General features: G+C 41.7%; 1 long non-coding RNA gene across 2 annotated transcripts; it reads left to right on the forward strand.

Annotated features, from left to right (window-relative positions):
* Positions 1-359: 359 nt before the first annotated feature.
* On the forward strand, positions 360-21,663 carry LOC146177971 (uncharacterized). Of its 2 annotated transcripts, none has more exons than XR_014701124.1 (3): positions 360-525; positions 18,972-19,029; positions 21,428-21,663. It is a non-coding gene; the product is annotated as an uncharacterized LOC146177971 (long non-coding RNA). The 2 variants fall into 2 exon arrangements; XR_014701123.1 differs by lacking the exon at positions 360-525 and adding an exon at positions 12,723-12,879.
* Positions 21,664-23,000: the final 1,337 nt, after the last annotated feature.

The raw sequence follows: 23,000 nt of genomic DNA on the forward strand, positions 1-23,000 counted from the left end.
TCTTAAAGTTAATCAGCAAATAAATGCAGCAAGCAGGCAGGCTAAGCTTGTCAGCATCGGTGATTAAATAAATGAGCATGTTTATGAATTCATTGTTATAATATGCACTTTCTACAGCTGCCGTGTATTTAAAACTTTAGTGTTCCAAGAAACGAAAAATTATATTATATTTAAGGTTATGTAAATGACAGTTAATACAAAATCTATTCAAATTTGCACTTAAAGCGTGGCCTTTACCATGCCCTTTTTTCTTGATAGATTCCCGGGCACTTAAGCAAATTAATTAAAAAGCTATGAATCATGCCATTGCTTTCTTGGTGAATGTCTGGGGCGGATAAGCTCCATGCGAGGAATACATTTTCGTAATATATAAGGGATGTGATCAGCACCTAAAATTCAGAACATTTTACAGAGTTGAGTGTATTTTCGCTGCAGATTGTGTAATCTAAGAGCATTTTTTTCTAAGATAATGATTAGATATGTAGCAGTTTCCTTGCTTCTTGCTGAAATTGTTGCCCTCTCAGAGTGAGTACTACTGATTGCATTTCACTGTATCATAATGACTATTTCAAAAAACGTAATAGTCAGTCTGCCAGCCGGGCTCATAAATGAGCAAAACAAACTTCAGTGTTTGCTCCTAAGTCTGATTACGAGCAGAAAGGCGAAATCTTTTCTCTTACTGTTTGCCATTATGTTGAGGCATGTTCCTTTCTTCGTGACTTCGCTCTTTCTGATAAAATTTGGCCTTTAGTTCAGCCCCCGTCGAGAGCCACATGAGGCTCCTGAGCTGTGTTCCGTCGAACTCCGTACTACTTTGATCCTCGGTAGAACCTCGAAATGCTCCGGAACATCGTGAAATGCTTCGTCATTGTAATCTATGTTTATATGCCGCGGTTTTATCCTCGCCGCCCTCCCGGGTTCGTACGCTGGACATGGAGAATTATAAGATTTTTCTTTTGCAGCAAGCGCAGTCGCAGATATGATCATATAGGATTATCATTCCAATTAGCACTATAATGAATAAAGTATAACCTCAGAGCCATGAACGACATTCAAACCCCCGGCAGAGCGAGCAGATTAGCCTTACTGGCCGCAGCATTAGAACGGTACGCATCTCCCGTATTTTTGTAACCATTACAGTTTATTTAGAAAGTGCACAATACCTTTTGTAACTGATAATTGTGTAACTTAGCATCTGCACAATCATTAGACAGGGTATCAATAATTGCCTAGTAACTAGGAACGAATAGCGTGAAAGGGGTATCGGCCCACAATGATCATACAATACAAAATTATTGTACACGACCACAGACTATCGAATATTCGGTGATTGCAAGACCACAGACCACTGAAACCGTCTATCGGGGTATGTAAAAAAATTCCACTTTAGTACTGTGCATCGGCTGTTATCCAATTCTTAATTTTTTTTTGCGCACGATTTTTTAATATATCCAAAGGATCACATGAAAAATTGTGACACCTAAAAGAAAAATGTGAATTTGAGTTTTTGCGTGCTAAGATAATAGAAATATGTCAAGATGTCGCTGTGTAAACAAGATATCATAATTACTGGACTGAGATGGCCCCATTCAACCATTGGAAGTGCAAGTTGGTGGCCTAGAGTGTATATTTTCGCTAGTTTCCTCGAGCAAAACGTTAGAAAAGATTATGCACACTCGGTCAGGAAGAAATATTTGCGGAATGCAGACTTGTGCAAAAACATTGATTTCTGCGCCGCTAGCTAGTTTTCCTTTCGATATTTTTCATTGAATTAGGGCTTTCAGGCACCCTCTAATTCAGCAAATTTTATGCACTTTGTTTGCCCAGTCACACCGAAATAAATATTTTTCCCCGAACTCACGTGCCAAACAATTTTGTGCCAGGCTTTATATATTTGAATGAGGAAGAATAAAAACAAAGAAACAAGGAGCTGTTTAGCTATAAAGAAGACTGTGTTAGTACATAGTTTACGCAGATGCATGTAGAACTTCAACCGTTCGTTGGTTGCAACATTACGCTCAATCAAAGATGAGAACGATAATATTAACCTACTCCCCAGTCCCAAGTATTGAAACAAGAGCGACGTCTTAGCTAAACAGGGCATCACGTGACTTAGCTCACGTTGATACGCTGGAGAAAAAGAGGTATCACACCCTCTATGTTGGGGGCAAAACCATTGCCGGGTTCAATGACCATCAGAAAGCTATCCTGAAAAGAGGTCACGAGCTAAATCTATGTTCTCAGTAAAGCTTGGAGGCTAATGTAGTGGCCAGTCTCTTTCGTGTAGCGCTGCAAGCCACACTAGACGATGCGCTTCGAGAACGTGAGCTGGCTGTGAGTATGCGATAATTGCAAAATCTCGGTTTGAAGCTTTAACGGCAAGCACTCTTGCTGCTGCGGATGTCTTTATCCACGACGTAATTTAAAGACCGGCAAAGCACGCTTCGTCACCCCAGCCAGAGGTGTAAATCATGTTTTTTTATATATGTCTTGCGCAGGCCTGTACTCGGGCCACGATCGTAGTTGCACAGTGTCGAGCTGCTTTTCGGAAGCCTTCTTGAAGAGAGGGCGCACGCCGGGAGCACGTCCAATATTGGGCCTCTGCTACAACTGCTTCATACCATGTCATATTGTGGGTCCCCGGTGGGTACATTCTGCACTGGAGAATGAACACAGTAGCCTAATAATATGACGAAGATGCTCTGCCACCACCGCGTAGTTTAAAGGTGTGGTTATCAACAATAAGCCTCGCCGATTCATGTCATGCGGTAATCAACAAAAAGTAAAGATTATTTGAGAGGAAGTTTTTCATGGTAGAGCCGGAACGTTTCTTTGGCACTCGTTCCTTTACCTATACGGACCTGCCGCTGCTAAATACACCGCATTACCGTATTTCCATTTTGTTATATAAATGTGCATTTTAAATATCTAAGTAATATATATCTCAGAACAATAAGATGGATTTGTAAAAGCTGTCCCGCCATTTTGCCCGCAATATAAATCTCAGCACATATAAGGACATTGATTGTGCTCTGTCCTTGCAACTTCTGTGTTGCTTGTTTCTCACCTATGATTTGAACACTGGTCACAAGCCCCCACATCACAATCTGGCTCACTTCTTCGCGGGCTGTATTGTGCATATGGGACCCGCAATTTTGATACCTGCCCCTGTGGCCGCATTTGAAGGGAGGCTGTACTCGCATACTTAGAGTTCTGTTCTAATGTCGAATGCCAGTGCACTCAAATTTTCTTACGCGGCCGAAATTTACTAAGATCTCAAAAACACTGCCATCATATCGTATGTCTTATTGGGGCGATGTATGGCGTTTATCCCGTAAAACGAGCCTAGCAAGATGAGATACATTTCATAGAGAAATTCACATACTACAATTTCCGCAAATGTTCTACTATGAGGCACGAAACGTTTTTTTTTTATAACATCTGCTACAAACAACAGCGTGCTATGATCGCAACTTGTAATCATGGACCAAAATTTTGTTGCGTTCTTAACACTACAATTAGCCTCTTTTGTTATTACTGACTTAGGTCAGGAAGGAACACTGAAGAAGGGGGGAGGGCGGGAGGGCGCCGTTCCCAAGTCGAGCCAATGTTTCATCAGTTGAAATTGTCTTCTTTTAGGCCCGGACGAAGCTAAGCCCACTTGTGGAAACATTGGTTCGACTTGAGAACTTAGGCACCCCTCTCTCAACTTGTTCGCGGCGCCCCGGTGTTATGCCGATTAACTATCTGTTTTCTCTCGTTCTATCCTGACCTAGGCCATGTAAATCTGGTATGCTATATGGGATGAAACAGCGGCACATTTTTTCGGTCCGCATTTACATGCACAACGCCAAATAATAAAAAATGAGCTCTACTTTTGAATATAAACATTTTAATTACTGTGCAAAGTATCACCACAGAGCTTGAAACCGATGTGGAACTAAATTGTCCTCTTCAAGCCACCAAAACTATACTGCAAGACAAGTAGTGGCGTGTGCTCTCGAGGGTAAAAATTTCATACAAAAACGCATCATAGTGAGCTGTTCTTGGATGACAGACAAAAAATTCTAACTTTACAAACAACTTATGAAATAGTCATGTTCAAAATATATTGTTCAAAAATTAAAAGGGGCACATAGTATGTTTCGAAGTATGGCTAGTAGAGTTTTGTCAAGAAAACAACCTGACCATAGCGAATACTGATTTTCAACAGCACAAGAGGCGCCTGTACACATGGACTTCACCGGACGGTCTGTACAGGAATCAGATCGATTATATTCTTTGCGGCAGAGATGGAGAAGCGCTATACAGGCAGTAAAAACAAGGCCTGGGGCCGATTGTGGCACCGATCATCAGCTTCTTGTTGCCAAGATTAAGCTTCGATTGAGGAAAACGCAGGAAACTAGAAGGCCTTTCAGGTATAATCTGGATCAAGTTCCATTAGAATATGCTGTGGAAGTGAGGAATCGATTTCAAGAATTATATCTAGAAGACAAAGAGCCCGAAGAGATGTGGTCTGATGTTCGTGATATAATACAAGAAGTTGCTACTAAGGTAGTTCCAAAGCAAAAGAAATGCAAGAACGTAAACTGGTTATCTGAAGAGGCTTTGCAAATAGCTGAGGAAAGGAGGATGGCAAAAGTTATGGGGGAAAAAGAAAGATACAAGGTTCTCAATGCGGATTTTCAGAAAATAGCAAGGAGAGATAAGAATGCCTTCTTGAACATACAGTGCCAAGCAGTTGAGGACAACAGCCAATTAAGGAACACAAGAGCTCTGTATAAGACAATCAAAGATATCAAAGGAAACTTCTGTGCTAAGATGGGCGTGATAAAGGACAAACGAGGCAAGGACCTCACTGAAGCCGCAGAGATAAAGAAGAGGTGGCAGGAATACACAGAAGAACTGTACAAGAAGGACTCGAATGTGCAAACCCAACATAAGACGGTTGTGATAACTGATCTTGAGCCGGGCATCCTGAAGAGTGAAGTTGAATGGGCCTTAGCCAGCCTTGCTAAGAACAAAGCTAGCGGAATTGATAGCATTCCAGCTGAGTTGCTTCAAAACCTCAACCATGACGCTGTTAAAATTCTGCATACATTATGTCAGAAGATTTGGACAACCCTGCAGTGGCCACAGGATTGGAGGAGGTCAGTTTACATCCCCATTCCAAAGAAAGGCAGTGCCAAGGATTGTTCCAACTACCGCACGATCGCGCTTATTTCGCATGCTAGCAAGGTGATGTTGAAAATCTTCCAAGGTAGGCTGCAGCAGTATGTGGATCGGGAGCTTCCGGACGTGCAAGCTGGGTTTCGCAAGGGCAGAGGAACTAGAGACCAAGTTGCCAACCTTCGCTGGATCATGGAAAAAGCAAGAGAGTTCCAGAAACCCATCTACTTCTGCTTTATTGATTATGCGAAAGCGTTTGACTGCGTAGATCACTGCAGATTGTGGCAAGCTCTCCAAGAGATGGGAGTTCCAATTCACCTCATCTGTCTCCTCAGGAACCTGTATGAAGGGCAAGAGGCCACAGTCAGAACTGGGCATGGTCTTACTGATTGGTTTCCGATTGAGAAAGGAGTGAGGCAAGGCTGCATACTGTCGCCCTGCCTATTTAACCTATATGCAGAGTGCATCATGAGGAAGGCCGGTCTGGACGAGTCTTCAGCTGGAGTGAAGATTGCTGGAAAACGTATCAACAACCTTAGATATGCGGATGATACCACTTTAATTGCAGAAAGTGAAGCGGAACTCAAGAGACTTCTGATGCGCGTACAAGAAGAGAGTGAGAAGTTTGGGCTTAAACTGAACATTAAAAAGACAAAGATCATGGCGTCTTGCCCTATCAAGTCCTGGAGCATCAAGGGACAAGAAGTGGAAGCAGTGACAGATTTTCTCTTCTTGGGCTCCAAGATTACCTCGGAAGGAGACTGCAGCCATGAAATTAGGAGACGCCTGCTTCTGGGAAAGAGAGCAATGGTTAGCCTTGACCGCCTAGTAAAGAGCAGAGACATTAGTCTGCCAACCAAGATCCGTATAACTCGTGCTATGGTCTTTCCAGTTGTGATGTATGGATGCGAGAGTTGGACTGTGAAAAAGGCTGACCGCCGAAGAATTGACGCGTTTGAATTGTGGTGCTGGCGAAGACTCTTGAGAGTTCCTTGGACTGCCAGAAGATCAAATCAGTCAATATTGTCGACCATAAACCCTGACTGCTCATTGGAGGGTCAAATTCTAAAGTTAAAGCTCAGCTACTTTGGTCATCTGATGAGAAGAGAGGAGTCGCTGGAGAAAGATTTGATGTTGGGAAAGGTTGAGGGTTGCCGGAGAAGGGGTAGGCAGCGAACGCGATGGTTAGATGGCATCCTCGAGGCACTGCAGATGAAGTTATGTCATGTTAGGAAGATAGTGAGAGACCGGAAAGCGTGGCGTGACATGGTCAATAGGGTCACGAAGAGTCGGACACGACTGAACGACTGAACTGAACTGAACTGATTCCACAAAGTATACGTGTGTCATCTCGTACATCTATTTAACTAGCGAACAATTTGCAATCGAATCCCTTTTGTGATGTTGTTTCAGCTACAAATAATGTATGACAGTTGTGACAATATAGGTGGCTTTAGGTATAACGTATAGCGCGAAAATCTTTAATATATGCCATGATATTTGTATTCACTGCATTGGCTAAACCAGCCTGTTTGAAGAGACGAAATGAAAACAAATATGGATGTCTTCGGACTGGAACAGTAATCGCGGTGCCATAACCATTTTTTTTAATTAAATTTTCATATGTCGTGGGCTAATGTCTCGACACAAAGGAATGACCCTTAGGTTTGCCAGATGCGGCGTAGCATGCTCGAAAAAAAAAAAAACGCCTATCACTAAAGCTGGAAAACGCCATTTTTGTCGTTTCAAAAAGTTGCACGTTTGGAGGCCGGCTGGTTGCGTAAAATTTTGTCATCCACTGTTTTTTACTCACCGCATTTGGGTAACGTTTACTTGTATAAGAAGTATTAAAAGTGTGTTTCATTGATGCAGTTGATTTAGTAAAAAATCGCAAACTTTGCTTCTAGAACAACGCGCTACAAAAATGGTAATGTTCCACCTTACATACTGGCGTGACGCGTTGCGTTGTTTGCACTAAAACATTCTATGTTTACTACGCAGGTCATGTTGTTAATTTAAGGCAGAATTTGGAGCTCTAAACTGCTATGTGTGTTCTCTGTAACGCCACCAAAAGTATTATGCTGGAAAGTGATTTGCTTATGATTGTAACTATAAAAATTACACATTGAAAAATCAGCTTCAAAAATATAGTATTGTTAGTGGTGGTCAAAGCTGAGAAATGAAATAATATATTAATAACCTAGATTGAATACTAATGCACCTAACAATAAAAAAGAATGCAGGACAGAGAAAAAGTTCAGCCTTCACCTGCGTTCTGCCATGAAATTGACAGACATAGTGAATTAATACCATTTTAAGCTATATTAAGTATTTGTCCCAGAAGCAGAAAAAGGGTGTATAAGCGCTGACAAGGTTTTAAATTTTACTTAAGGCAAAATGTAACTAAATTCAGCAAATACTAAATTGAAGTTTTGATGCCTACTCCATAAGGGGGAGCCATATAAGCATATCTATAGAACAAAAACAAGCATTTTTATATTTCTAATATTACATTTTGCAGAATTCAATATATTTACTGACTCAAATTGACAAAGTACTTTGCATTGTTTCCACAGATTTTGATAAAAATTGATGTTGCGGCCGTTTCTTCAATTCTAATCAGTTTTCCTTATTTTACCATTTTCTTACTTTTGTCCAATTTCAAAATAATATGCAGATACACACACAAATCTAGAGCTTCAAATTTTTTCAGAAATAAAGAATGGAACCTAGATATTGTAGAGAAATATTTTCTGTGCCAAGATATTATTGGATCTTGCAAGAATGCAGGCTGAGTTTGGCCATTATCAGCACAAGCACTCGGTTTATTATTTAATGTTATATATATAAACAGTATAACGCAACACTTTTTAGTCCGTGATATTTTTGAGGTACTGAAGATTTTTGAGAGGGATTTGAATAAAAATCGAAGATCATCTTTTTTGAATGACAGCAAATTTGCCCTTTATTGCTGTTTTCGAATTCTGAGGAATTTTGATGCGTTGTGGAGAACACACCTAGTGGTCTGGAGCTCCAGATACTGCCTGGAATTAAGAACATGCGTCAGGAAGTGAAAACATATTTAGTGCAACCAACCTAATGCATCATATGCCAGTACATAAGGTTAAAATGAATATTTTTGCAGCGTATCGCTCCTGAAGAAAAGTTTGCGATTTTTTAATAACTCAACTGCAAAAACAAAATGGGTTTCTAATAGTGTTTGTAAATATAAAACCTGCATACATTTAGTGAGTAAAAAAGAGTAGATGACAAAATCATGGTATCCAAACTTGCAACATTTTGAAATGGCAAAAACAGCGTTTTCTACCTCTAGAGATATACCATACAATTATTTTTTTCGAGGAAACTACGCGTATCTTGAAAACCTAAGGTTAATTCTATTGTGTCTAGCTATTTGCCCACCACATATAAGAATTTTATTGGAAACGAAAGATGGCCATGGGACCTCGATTATGTTTATCTAAGGCACCCATAATACGCTGTGAGAAAGCCAATATCAAGGGCTTTTTTTAATATTCCATATTTCGAACGGTTGTGCCATCTAAGAAAATTTGAAAGCTAGGCTCACCTTTGGTGTCGCCAGCCCTCACTTTCTGTTACAGCTGCATTTGCTAAGCTGAATTAATGCGTTGAGTACTTTATTTTAGCCACGAATACAGCGCTATTACGTGTCAATTTTAAAGAAAGGCCGCAGTGACGCGATTCCTGTAGAATTTGTAAGTAAAATCTGTAAACCTTGCAAATCTACCAATATATATGATCTCTTGCAGGTTTTATTCAAGCTACATTACACCTGCTGCGCCCCATAGCTTGAGCCAAGGGTTATAAATAAACCATTAGAAACAGACGATGGAAACCGGTGGCGCATTTTTGCTGGCAGCCACTTAGGACAGCGCAGAAAATTTTTATTTTGTACGTAGGGAAGTGAGGTTATTCGCTTCAAGTACTAAATATTCACTTTAGACAATAAGTAGGACTTAGAGTCGGTGAGCACGTTCGGAAACTCCTGTTTCAATATTTGCGGTTAGAAACCTCATGTGTACCTTTTTTTCCAGCTACAGATAAATTCCGGGTTATGTAGATACCGAAACCGTTACCAGCCCATTCGCGCACCTCGATTGTGCTGCTCACAACATGATTTTGAGCGGACAAAACAACCTGCCGCTATGATGGCTAGCCCCATGCATGAGTAAGGGTGATATGCTGGTGATGGTTGCTTCGCGTCGGCCCTTTGGCGCACATGAAGGCTCGAGTTACAATGAGCACGCCGAACTTTGCAATCCGGATAATGCCTACAAAGTTGTAAGGATACAAATGAGTGGAACAGTATTTTTCAGCTGTAAAATACAAATACAGTCTTGTTGGACCAATGTGGTGGCGCGGACGAAGAAACCATAGGCAACTTGTAGGTCTAACGCTACACAGGGCTGTCGAGCCAAGCCAAGTCCTCAATTGTATTGTCCAGGAATCTGATTTTTGTATTTTCGTGGTTTCCTAATGTATCTGGCGTTCAAAATGCAGACGTGAGGGTTCTTTATCGCAAATACTCAAACGTGGTTTGTGCCGGTACTCTTCAAAGTAGCAACACCATATATTGTGTAAGTCAATAATCAGTAATTTAGGTAAATAATGTCAATTAAGGATTCCAAACAAAACCTTTTCTGTGGCGCTCAAGGTAGCTTCCAGCAATATGTATCTGGTTTCCTTTGCCTGCCTCCGAAATGTTTTTTTTTTATCCCTTGGATCAAATTTGCTTGGACAAACAGTATATGTGTAAAAATGATGCAGCTGTGAGCTACCTGTTTAAGTGAGCTCCCGTTTAAGTGAACGACCCACAAAACCAGTCAAAAGCGTATATCAGCTAACCAGTGGTCAGTGCAGTAGTCGTGGGCTTAGATCGCTTGTGTATATTATATCTAGCCATTTTAAAAAATGCAAATGGTCGCCGAACATTCTCTTGGTAACGATATTTACTATAAACTGTTTGCACATCGCAGAAAGCGTAGGAGCAGCAAAAACCTAGCGCGCCAGTCATATGCGGAGACAGCCGACAATCAAGCACTAATTCCTAGTGTGGGATGAAACACTGGCTGTCTCAGCCGTGTTGCTGTGGAGGCGATCAAAATGCAACAGGGCACATGCTATGCAATGTATGTACGTCTTTCATCCTAATAAACCCAAGGCAGCTGAAATTAATCTGGAACTCATCAGTATAGTGTTTCTCATTGACCATGAATTTCGGTACATGAATCCGGGAATTGTCTACATCTTCCTAAAATAATGCGCGCGATTTTATATGCCTCGCAATAGTGTTGTAAATTTTGTTTCCTCATTGTTTTTGTGCAGGTGCCATTTGCGAAAAAGTTGGGGTGGACGATTTGGAGGCACACGCATTTATTCGCAGGTGGCTGCCTGGTTCCTGTGACAGGGGGGGGGGGGCGGAAGAAAAAGGCGTTATGCTGAAACCTACCCTGGCGAACCAGGCATGCCACCTGTGAATGCAATTGCAGGGTCAGCCCCCTCACTACGCCTATGAGTGTGCCCTCCAGCTCCCTGGCCCCTTCCACTTCCCGAGAGCCCGCCCTGCCCTGACCAACCCTGCCACTGCCCCGCTAACTGCGGCTGTGTGTGCCCTCAGCGCTGGCTAGTAACAACTGCCGTCTATAGTAACAATTGCAATAAATATTATCTTTTTGTGAACCATGCCCTTGTTTTGTGAATATCTACTGGTTGCTCATGAGCGACAATTTGAATTATTATGGCCACTCTTATTTGAAAGGCCATTATTGTCCCAGCAAGTTCGATGTGCTGTCACGAATATGGCTAGAATGAAAAGGGCTGCATTTTATGGCCTGCAAAGGCAGTGCCACAAAATGTGTAATCTTGACATCATCAATGGTACATGAATGGAGTAGCCGATGTACCCATAAACCATTTGATTAATATTGGTACCGACAATATGCGGCATGAATGGAGTAGCCAGTGCACCTGCAATGGCTAACCATTGGTATGATATTGGCATTGACAATGGGCCATCAATGGAATAGCTGGTATTAAACAAATATTGGTAATACAATGATGGTATAATGCTGGACAGTATTGGCAAGAATCATGGTGCATGAATGGAAAGTCTAATATTGTGCCTACATTGATGGCTCCAGCTTGGTTGAACACTGGACCAATCTTGGAACGAAAGATGGGCCAAGAATGGAGAATGTAGTAAAATGCCCAAATGCCAATATCAGTCCAATATTGATGCCATTCTTTTCCAGTGATGAACCATTGTTGGACCAATGCTGGTGTGCTGCTCGGGGCTGTTTATTCTACATCCGTATTTACTGTTATAGGTAGTGCAATAAATGCTTTTACCACACTTGTGGAGAATAAACTAGTTACATTTTGGTAATTATTGTGTTTCTATGTCATTACAAATTTGTTCCCTCCTTTTGAGTTTAGCTTGTGGTAAAGTATTTGTCAGCCTAATTCTTGTCGCACGATCCTAAATCTGGTTTCACTGCTATATATATATATATATATATATATATATATATATATATATATATATATATATATATATATATATATATATATATATATATTTGTGAATAATTTCGTCATATATTCGGATATGTAATTTAATTATCATTGCTAAATATTCTGTCTCTTGAATGCCCTCCCGGTTACGATACCTGACGAAATTGACAGACCCCGCCGGGGTGGCGCAGTGGTTACGGCGCTCGACTACTGCTCCCAAGGACGCGGGATCGAATCCCGGCCTCGGCGGCAGCTTTTCGATGGAGGCGAAAAGCAAGGCGCCCGTGTGCTGTGCGATGTCAGTGCACGTTAAAGAACCCCAGGTGGTCGAAATTTCCGGAGTCCTCCACTACGGCGTCTCTCATAGCCTGAGTTGCTTTGGGACGTTAAACCCCCCCAAACCAAACCAAACCGAAATTGACAGTATAAAATAAATCAACAAAACTAAAGATATATTTTTGTTACCGATAACTAATACTTAAGAACGATTGTCTTAGCAACCCTCAACCCTAGCGGCGAACGGAGAACGTTTGGTATGCTGCGAGCGTCCATAGAAATTGATGTGAGCACATTGTCTGAGGTAAACCTTCTACACTACCTCTAACGTCAATGCCTCAGGGTTGAATGCGTTCTTAAAGTTAATCAGCAAATAAATGCAGCAAGCAGGCAGGCTAAGCTTGTCAGCATCGGTGATTAGATAAATGAGCATGTTTATGAATTCATTGTTATAATATGCACTTTCTACAGCTGCCGTGTATTTAAAACTTTAGTGTTCCAAGAAACGAAAAATTATATTATATTTAAGGTTATGTAAATGACAGTTAATACAAAATCTATTCAAATTTGCACTTAAAGCGTGGCCTTTACCATGCCCTTTTTTCTTGATAGATTCCCGGGCACTTAAGCAAATTAATTAAAAAGCTATGAATCATGCCATTGCTTTCTTGGTGAATGTCTGGGGCGGATAAGCTCCATGCGAGGAATACATTTTCGTAATATATAAGGGATGTGATCAGCACCTAAAATTCAGAACATTTTACAGAGTTGAGTGTATTTTCGCTGCAGATTGTGTAATCTAAAAGCATTTTTTTCTAAGATAATGATTAGATATGTAGCAGTTTCCTTGCTTCTTGCTGAAATTGTTGCCCTCTCAGAGTGAGTACTACTGATTGCATTTCACTGTATCATAATGACTATTTCAAAAAACGTAATAGTCAGTCTGCCAGCCGGGCTCATAAATGAGCGAAACAAACTTCAGTGTTTGCTCCTAAGTCTGATTACGAGCAGAAAGGCGAAATCTTTTCTCTTACTGTTTGCCATTATGTTGAGGCATGTTCCTTTCTTCGTGACTTCGCTCTTTCTGATAAAATTTGGCCTTTAGTTCAGCCCCCGTCGAGAGCCACATGAGGCTCCTGAGCTGTGTTCCGTCGAACTCCGTACTACTTTGATCCTCGGTAGAACCTCGAAATGCTCCGGAACATCGTGAAATGCTTCGTCATTGTAATCTATGTTTATATGCCGCGGTTTTATCCTCGCCGCCCTCCCGGGTTCGTACGCTGGACATGGAGAATTATAAGATTTTTCTTTTGCAGCAAGCGCAGTCGCAGATATGATCATATAGGATTATCATTCCAATTAGCACTATAATGAATAAAGTATAACCTCAGAGCCATGAACGACATTCAAACCCCCGGCAAAGCGAGCAGATTAGCCTTACTGGCCGCAGCATTAGAACGGTACGCATCTCCCGTATTTTTGTAACCATTACAGTTTATTTAGAAAGTGCACAATACCTTTTGTAACTGATAATTGTGTAACTTAGCATCTGCACAATCATTAGACAGGGTATCAATAATTGCCTAGTAACTACGAACGAATAGCGTGAAAGGGGTATCGGCCCACAATGATCATACAATACAAAATTATTGTACACGACCACAGACTATCGAATATTCGGTGATTGCAAGACCACAGACCACTGAAACCGTCTATCGGGGTATGTAAAAAAATTCCACTTTAGTACTGTGCATCGGCTGTTATCCAATTCTGAATTTTTTTTTGCGCACGATTTTTTAATATATCCAAAGGATCACATGAAAAATTGTGACACCTAAAAGAAAAATGTGAATTTGAGTTTTTGCGTGCTAAGATAATAGAAATATGTCAAGATGTCGCTGTGTAAACAAGATATCATAATTACTGGACTGAGATGGCCCCATTCAACCATTGGAAGTGCAAGTTGGTGGCCTAGAGTGTATATTTTCGCTAGTTTCCTCGAGCAAAACGTTAGAAAAGATTATGCACACTCGGTCAGGAAGAAATATTTGCGGAATGCAGACTTGTGCAAAAACATTGATTTCTGCGCCGCTAGCTAGTTTTCCTTTCGATATTTTTCATTGAATTAGGGCTTTCAGGCACCCTCTAATTCAGCAAATTTTATGCACTTTGTTTGCCCAGTCACACCGAAATAAATATTTTTCCCCGAACTCACGTGCCAAACAATTTTGTGCCAGACTTTATATATTTGAATGAGGAAGAATAAAAACAAAGAAACAAGGAGCTGTTTAGCTATAAAGAAGACTGTGTTAGTACATAGTTTACGCAGATGCATGTAGAACTTCAACCGTTCGTTGGTTGCAACATTACGCTCAATCAAAGATGAGAACGATAATATTAACCTACTCCCCAGTCCCAAGTATTGAAACAAGAGCGACGTCTTAGCTAAACAGGGCATCACGTGACTTAGCTCACGTTGATACGCTGGAGAAAAAGAGGTATCACACCCTCTATGTTGGGGGCAAAACCATTGCCGGGTTCAATGACCATCAGAAAGCTATCCTGAAAAGAGGTCACGAGCTAAATCTATGTTCTCAGTAAAGCTTGGAGGCTAATGTAGTGGCCAGTCTCTTTCGTGTAGCGCTGCAAGCCACACTAGACGATGCGCTTCGAGAACGTGAGCTGGCTGTGAGTATGCGATAATTGCAAAATCTCGGTTTGAAGCTTTAACGGCAAGCACTCTTGCTGCTGCCGATGTCTTTATCCACGACGTAATTTAAAGACCGGCAAAGCACGCTTCGTCACCCCAGCCAGAGGTGTAAATCATGTTTTTTTATATATGTCTTGCGCAGGCCTGTACTCGGGCCACGATCGTAGTTGCACAGTGTCGAGCTGCTTTTCGGAAGCCTTCTTGAAGAGAGGGCGCACGCCGGGAGCACGTCCAATATTGGGCCTCTGCTACAACTGCTTCATACCAAGTCATATTGTGGGTCCCCGGTGGGTACATTCTGCACTGGAGAATGAACACAGTAGCCTAATAATATGACGAAGATGCTCTGCCACCACCGCGTAGTTTAAAGGTGTGGTTATCAACAATAAGCCTCGCCGATTCATGTCATGCGGTAATCAACAAAAAGTAAAGATTATTTGAGAGGAAGTTTTTCATGGTAGAGCCGGAACGTTTCTTTGGCACTCGTTCCTTTACCTATACGGACCTGCCGCTGCTAAATACACCGCATTACCGTATTTCCATTTTGTTATATAAATGTGCATTTTAAATATCTAAGTAATATATATCTCAGAACAATAAGATGGATTTGTAAAAGCTGTCCCGCCATTTTGCCCGCAATATAAATCTCAGCACATATAAGGACATTGATTGTGCTCTGTCCTTGCAACTTCTGTGTTGCTTGTTTCTCACCTATGATTTGAACACTGGTCACAAGCCCCCACATCACAATCTGGCTCACTTCTTCGCGGGCTGTATTGTGCATATGGGACCCGCAATTTTGATACCTGCCCCTGTGGCCGCATTTGAAGGGAGGCTGTACTCGCATACTTAGAGTTCTGTTCTAATGTCGAATGCCAGTGCACTCAAATTTTCTTACGCGGCCGAAATTTACTAAGATCTCAAAAACACTGCCATCATATCGTATGTCTTATTGGGGCGATGTATGGCGTTTATCCCGTAAAACGAGCCTAGCAAGATGAGATACATTTCATAGAGAAATTCACATACTACAATTTCCGCAAATGTTCTACTATGAGGCACGAAACGTTTTTTTTTTATAACATCTGCTACAAACAACAGCGTGCTATGATCGCAACTTGTAATCATGGACCAAAATTTTGTTGCGTTCTTAACACTACAATTAGCCTCTTTTGTTATTACTGACTTAGGTCAGGAAGGAACACTGAAGAAGGGGGGAGGGCGGGAGGGCGCCGTTCCCAAGTCGAGCCAATGTTTCATCAGTTGAAATTGTCTTCTTTTAGGCCCGGACGAAGCTAAGCCCACTTGTGGAAACATTGGTTCGACTTGAGAACTTAGGCACCCCTCTCTCAACTTGTTCGCGGCGCCCCGGTGTTATGCCGATTAACTATCTGTTTTCTCTCGTTCTATCCTGACCTAGGCCATGTAAATCTGGTATGCTATATGGGATGAAACAGCGGCACATTTTTTCGGTCCGCATTTACATGCACAACGCCAAATAATAAAAAATGAGCTCTACTTTTGAATATAAACATTTTAATTACTGTGCAAAGTATCACCACAGAGCTTGAAACCGATGTGGAACTAAATTGTCCTCTTCAAGCCACCAAAACTATACTGCAAGACAAGTAGTGGCGTGTGCTCTCGAGGGTAAAAATTTCATACAAAAACGCATCATAGTGAGCTGTTCTTGGATGACAGACAAAAAATTCTAACTTTACAAACAACTTATGAAATAGTCATGTTCAAAATATATTGTTCAAAAATTAAAAGGGGCACATAGTATGTTTCGAAGTATGGCTAGTAGAGTTTTGTCAAGAAAACAACCTGACCATAGCGAATACTGATTTTCAACAGCACAAGAGGCGCCTGTACACATGGACTTCACCGGACGGTCTGTACAGGAATCAGATCGATTATATTCTTTGCGGCAGAGATGGAGAAGCGCTATACAGGCAGTAAAAACAAGGTCTGGGCACCGATCATCAGCTTCTTGTGGCCAAAATTAGCTTCGATGGAGGAAAACGCAGAAAACTAGAAGGCCTTTCAGGTATGATCTGGATCAAATTTCATCAGAATATGCTGTGAAAGTGAGGAATCGATTTCAAGAATTAGATCTAGAAGACAGAGTGCCTGAAAAGATGTGCACTGATGTTCGTGATATAATACAAGAAGTTGCTACTAAGGTAGTTTCAAAGCAAAAGAAATGCAAGAAAGCAAACTGGTTATCTGAAGAGGGTTTATAAATAGCTGAGGAAAGAAGGGTGGTAAAAGTTATGGAGGAAAGAGAAAGATACAAGGTTCTCAATGCGGATTTTCAGAAAATAGCAAGGAGAGATAAGAATTCCTTCCTGAACATAAAATTCCAAGCAGTTGAGGACAACAGCCAATTAGGGACACAAGAGCTCTGTATAAGACAATCAAAGATATCAAAGGAACCTTCTGTGCTAAGCTGGGTGTGATAAAGGACAAACGAGGCAAGGACTTCAGTGAAGCCTCAGAGATAAAGAGGTGGCAGGAATACACAGAAGACCTGTACAAGAAGAACCCGGATGTGCAAACCCAACATAGACGGTTGTGATTATTGATCTCGAGCTGGGCATCCTGAACAGTTAAGTTTAATGGTCCTTAGCCAGTCTTGCTAAGAACAAAGCTAGCGGAATTGAAGGCATTCCAGCTGAGTTGCTTCAAAACCTCAACCATGATGCTGTTAACATTCTGCATAGATTATGTCAGAAGATTATGGCAACCCTGCAGTGGCCACAGGAATAGAGGAGGTCAGTTTACATCCCCATTCCAAAGAAAGGCAGTGCCAAAGGTTGTTCCAACTACCGCACGATCACGCTTATTTCTCATGCTAGCAAGGTGATGTGGAAAATCCTCCAAAGTAGGCTGCAGCAGTATGTGGATCGGGAGCTTCCGGACGTGCAAGCTGGGTTTCGCAAGGGCAGAAGAACTATAGACCAAATTGCCAACCTTCGCTGGGTCATGGAAAAAGTAAGAGAGTTCTAGAAACCCCACTACTTCTGCTTTATTGATTATGCGAAAGCGTTTGACTGCGTAGATCACAGCAGATTGTGGCAAGCTCTCCAAGAGATTTGAGTTCCAAATTACCTCATCTGTCTTTTCAGGAGCCAGTATGAAGGGCAAGAGGCAACATTCAGAACTGGACATGGTCTTACTGATTGGTTTCCAATTGAGAAAGGAGTGAGGCAAGGCTGCATACTGTAGCCCTGCCTATTTAACTTATATGCAGAGTGCATAATGAGGAAGGCCGGTCTGGACGAGTCTTCAGCTAGAGTGAAGATTGCTGGAAAACGTATTAACAACCTTAGATATGCAGATCATACCACTTTATAGGCAGAAAGTGAAGTAGAGCTCAAGAGACTCTGATGCGAGTGCAAGAAGAGAGTGAGAAGTTCGGGCTTAAACTGAACATTAAAAAGACAAAGATTATGGCGTCTTTTCCTATCAAGTCCTGGAGCATCAAGGGACAAGAAGTTGAAGCTGTGACAGATTTTCTCTTCTTGGGCTCCAAGATTACCCCCGAAGGAGCCTGTAGCCATGAAATTAGGAGACGCCTGCTTCTGAGAAAGAGAGCCATGGTTAGCCTTGACCGCTTAGTAAAGAGCAGAGACATTAGTCTGTCAACCAAGATCCGTATAACTCGTGCTATGGTCTTTTTAGTTGTGATGTATCGATGCGAGAGTTCGACTGTGAAGAAGGCTGACCGCCGAAGAATTGGCGCGTTTGAATTTTGGTGATGGCGGATACTCTTGAGAGTTCCTTGGACTGGCAGAAGATCAAATATGTCGATATTGTCGACCATAAACCCAGACTGCTCTTTGGAGGGTCAATTTCTAAAGTTTCAGCTCAGATACTTCGATCATCTGATGAGAAGAGAGGAGTCGCTGGAGAAAGATGTGATGTTGTGAAAGGTTGAGGGTCGCCGGAGAAGGGGTAGGCAGCGAACGCCATGGTTAGATGGCATCCTCGAGGCGCTGCAAATGAAGTTATGTGATGTTAGGAAGATAGTGAGAGTGGAAAGCGCGGCCTGACGTGGTCTATAGGGTCACGAAGAGTCGGACACGACTGAACGACTGAACTGAACTGAACTGATTTTTGAAGTATATATACATCTACGCCAACTTCTAAGTGCACGGTTCAGCAGGCAGTCGCTGCACTAGTACGTAGCACGTAGCACCTGAATTTATATTTGAGCCTTGCGCATTCTTTCTGATGACGGTCGTTCTCATTGCAGAGCCGGATTTGATCCAGGAATGATACCACGACCAAGCATACGTGGTTGTCCGGCACAGGTGAGTGGGACGTTTCATGTAATAACACTTTTGCCCATGACATTTTTATTTTACAACAAAGTTTTTTCCGGTTCCTATGTTTATCAATAATTTTCAATACCTAGGTACGTAAGATTTACTGCTTGCAATACAAATATTAATGGGTTAAGGACAGTGCGTCGAATTAGTACACAAGTGCTCAGAGGGTGTCAAATTCAAAACTGTCCACTTTGGTTACAGACATTCAAAAATCAAGTTAACGAAAATGAACCTAATTTCGAGCTAAGGATTCATAAAGGAAATCGCTTGCGTAGGCAGCCTTTCGTAAGTTTAATCTAATTCTTAGTTTTACAAACAAAAAAGAATTTTCTTTCATTCATAGTCTGAAGCAGCACTTTTTGCCTGTCAAGAACACATAACGTGCTTCCGAGCACATTGCGTCCACGTTATCAAGAAAAATAAGCTAAATTCGCTCTATTGTTACCGGCATCGAGGCACGCCTGTTCAGGTGCCAAATAGCTTGACTGCACTGCCTAGCGTTGTCCAAAGGAAGAACAGAGGAATAAAATGTTGACAAAAAGGCTCTCAGTAAAGTTACGAAATTTTTCTTTCATGTTGTTCAGGTGTTCCCCAATATTACTTCCGTCGGTGCACGGCTCGGTATCAATGTTCACGTAGTGCGATAGAAAAAATCTAAATTCTTCAATTCTTCAAAATGCAGTTCAATAATTTAGGCATTGCCTCAAGTAATGATTGATGTCAGCAGTCCCGCAGCTTAATATATATGGGCTTGTAGGCAAAAAACAAAGTGGGGTCCACTATAAAAATATTCGCTGTCATTACTTAAAGGCCCCCACTGACAAACATTGCCCCCGGACGGTATCAGTCGGAGATGATGGCCTGTCCATATTCAGTCACATGTAAAAGCTAGGCGCGAGCTTAGAACGGTAGAAAAATATTTATAGTTATCAGGGTGAGAATTGTAACGGCTAATGAGATATCAATTTACCAATTTGTAACATTGCTTTTATTTAGTCAAGGACTTCTCTTTGCACCTTCTACCTCCTCAGAGCGGGCAGCCTAGCATAGCGCAAAGTCGGCAATACTAATACCAATATAAATAGACATCCTGAAAAAAACAGAAATTAGTTATCTGTAGTTTTTATAATATTCCTCATACCAGCCGAACATCTATGCTGCGGGTTTAATTTACGCCACCAGGGATCAAATAGCTAGTAACCCAAATAAAATAAATAATGGGCTTGTATGCAGAAAATATGCGATGTTTAATTGTAGGCTTTAACTGAATAACAGAATTAATGGAAGAAATGTTCTTCTGCTGTGTACGCAGCTATGTCTGAGGAACGTGCTGCTGCCTTTACACAAGGGAGATGCTGTAGATGAGACGCTGGAGATGTGCAACTTACACAAAGCCAGCATGTAGGATTCGATGATGCTGAAACACTGTCATGATTAATTTGATGAGAAACAATCACTTTGTTTCATTACTATTGACCTCGCCGTGGCGGCGCAGTGCTTAGGGCTTTCGACTTCTTTGCCCAAGGACGCAGGATCGAAAGCCGGTCGCGGTGGACCCAGGTGGCCGCAATTTCCGGAGTCTGTCGTAGGCTGAGTCGCTCAGGGAAGTTAACCCCATACAGCAAGCAACAAACATTACTATTGCAGCACTGTCGTGTGTTATTCCGCGATTACAGTGACAGCCAAGCAGTTAGTGTATCACGTGTGGCAAGGTCCTGCAATGAATGTATGTGCTATTGACCGAAAAAGAAGAATGTGGCTGTGTTATCGATACGTGCAAGCCTAGGTCCTCAAATGCTCAGAAAATCAAGCGAAGGAGCAGAATAACTTTGCGGTGCGAATATAAACAGCAGATGCAATAAATAGAAAGACTTAGTCTTTGTAAGAAAATCGCAGCCTAGCATTTCAAGCTCTACAGTAAACGTTTGATAGGTTTTAATGGCAGTGCAACAAAAGATGTGCGTTCATCATATATCGATGATTTCTGAAGGACCGGTTGCTTCTCTATTTCTTTCACTTGTGCTTTCAGGCATTTAGTTGGATGTTACGGCCAGTGTTCTTGTCCTTGATATTGTGTGAACACAATTTTCCGCTCGCCTGCACTTACCTGATGGCCATTCGTTGCGAACAATTTTTGATCGAATACCTGGATTAAGCTCTGATTGTCGTGGGTACATGTCGGGGTCCAGCGCCCGTGTTCCAACTCCAGGCGAAATGATTTTGAAAATAACGCACTCAAATTTTCTTCAGGTTGCGTGTTTACTATTATCACTTGTGAGACCAACGAAAGCGTTCAATAGCAAAAAGGTATATTAGATATTCAGCCCATTAACCTCAAATTGAGTAGGTAGGTAAACCTCTTCTCTTTTTTCCGTTTCAGTGTACTCTCCAGCAGTGGGGTAGAACGTGCCATCCAGGCTGCACATGCAGGAAGAATATCAGGATGACCCCAAATATGCCCATTTGCGTCAATAATGAATCGCAACTTCCAAGCCATATAAAATAGAAGGAGCTATCACTCCTAAGTTAAATCATTGTTTTAGTTTTGAAAAGCGCTGTATTCAAAACGAATCAGCGCCAAAATAAATGCAATACGATTTTGTCTTGTTACTAAAACATATTCCTGGTGTCTCATAGGGAGATGGTCTGACTAAATTTGATCATGACCATCTATAGAGATTTAAGTACATATGTAAATATAAAAAGGTGATAACCGGCTGCCCTTCCTAATGCCATCTTTAATGTAATTCTTACACTTCCTAGTGATGCCACAATGTCATCATCTACTAAAACCGATGTTTGCTTTACTTTATGAAACCACAGTCCCCTAGAACACAGGCGCTGTCCCCTTGAACCCATGCGCGGCATGGCCTTGTCCGGTGAAAAGGGTATCCTGGTGGTTGCGAGATGCCTGGTGCTTGGAACTTTGAGGTGCCTTGGCGGACAAAACACATCAGAGGCCACTACTTAGGCTTTGCAGCACCTCTGCACTGACTTACAGGTGGAGACTAGCAGTCTCATTTTCATATCCTTTCATCAATTTTTCACTTTAAGATCATTTTCTTTTCTCCTCTTTCTATTTTTTCATTTTCTACTTTCACGCAGAGGAAGCTGATCTCCACCGGCAAACTACCCTTATTTTAGCCATATTTGAATATATTTATGGCGAACGGCTGGTGTGGGTCTAAAATACCTTTTAAGTTCCTGTCCCCAGCACTGGTGGGTGGGTGGCCTCAACCTTGGGTGCGAACCTACAATTTTCAGGCTGAACTTCGGCCTGTAAATACCTCCTTCGCAGAAGAAGATAGTATAATGAAGCTCCTGAGCGCTTCTTCCACAAAATAATTGTTTCCCAAGCACCGCACTGTCTACCTCCAGAAGAAAGAACAAACGACGACAATGTTATCACTTTTTGTGTATATAAATTCTTTACAGGCACCTTAGGTTGAGGCTGGAATGTTGGTAATGTAGGCAGTGGGGAGCATATCCTTACCTTCTTCATAACGATTAGCACAATAAATTGGCAGACGCGGGGTTCTTCTATTATATTCCAATATCCATTACCCCACAAAGGTCTCTAAGTACAGTACAAGGCTTCATATGGCTTCAATACCTTCACAGAACAAATGTTTAGAGTCACAGCGTAATTAATGGAAACAATGCGACCCGCTAAGAAAAGAAAACAACTGCCCCAAAACATCTAACGTTTTCCGACTGCACTTTGCGTGACTCCATAGTAGTAGAATGCTTCAAAACCTCCGTCTGTGACTACATTCTTAGTCTCCGGCGCTTTTTCTAATGACAAATATTTGGGCATTGCTCACAAGGTTGCCGAAGCAGCGAAATATGCGCAAATGTTCATCCAAATGTCATGAACTGTGAGTCTGCGCTATACAGTGCGAACTGTAACGGCGACCACCGTCATATTCCCAATCACGTGCAAAGTGAAACAG

Source organism: Amblyomma maculatum, chromosome 10 (assembly GCF_055883805.1).
Source record: "Amblyomma maculatum isolate TAMU_Amacu chromosome 10, ASM5588380v1, whole genome shotgun sequence".
Taxonomy (NCBI): domain Eukaryota; kingdom Metazoa; phylum Arthropoda; class Arachnida; order Ixodida; family Ixodidae; genus Amblyomma; species Amblyomma maculatum.